This window comes from Montipora capricornis, chromosome 8, assembly GCF_036669925.1.
Source record: "Montipora capricornis isolate CH-2021 chromosome 8, ASM3666992v2, whole genome shotgun sequence".
Taxonomy (NCBI): domain Eukaryota; kingdom Metazoa; phylum Cnidaria; class Anthozoa; order Scleractinia; family Acroporidae; genus Montipora; species Montipora capricornis.
In genome coordinates, this window is record NC_090890.1 from 38,156,735 (window position 1) to 38,157,090 (window position 356).

Below are 356 nucleotides of genomic sequence, written 5' to 3' on the forward strand. Positions count from 1 at the left end.
TGGAAGCGTGCTTGAGTTTCAACAAAATGAGCCCCAAAATCAGTGAAAACTTGTGACGCAGATGAATAATAAAGTAGCTGCTATTTCCAAAATGATGGAATTACCTGGTGATAAATAACGTCGTACGCGTCTTGGAGAGTAAATTTTGACTTTGCATAAACAAGAGTTGGGCGATTGTGATCTTTGTTTTGACTTCGCTCATTTCATTGTCAAATTTATCACACTTGACAGAAAAAGAAACTTACAAAAACCCGGTATCTTGGGCATATGAATTACGGGGTGGTGACTTCTTTGCCTAAAAGCAACTCACTTAACGAAACTGTCCTTTTTCAAACTGGGTGACCCCTTAATAACTT